Raw genomic sequence first — 350 nt, forward strand, 5'->3', positions numbered from 1 at the left:
GACGGCAAATCGCTCTGACATGACATGCAGATGATGCAACAGGAATATTACTTGAGTATGAAGAATTTAGATCAAGGAGGTCGACTGTGTGCATGAGTTTTTGGAGATTTTGTGAAAGTCGCGAAAGCTATCAAGGGAAGTTACTCTCTTGCACCGACAAAGCATAATCACTTGCAAACTGACGAATATGCCTGTCAAATTACACCGAAATATGAGTTCTATTGCCTGCGTCTTAGAACGTTTCTAGTAGCAAAGCGCTGTCCTGAAAAATTGTTGTTGAGGAGTATCAGACAAAAAGCAGTGACTGGCACTTAATACCGAAGTTCGCCAAGTTCCAGTGATAGGAATAG

Source organism: Echinococcus granulosus (assembly GCF_000524195.1).
Source record: "Echinococcus granulosus chromosome Unknown EG_S00533, whole genome shotgun sequence".
NCBI classification, from domain to species: domain Eukaryota; kingdom Metazoa; phylum Platyhelminthes; class Cestoda; order Cyclophyllidea; family Taeniidae; genus Echinococcus; species Echinococcus granulosus.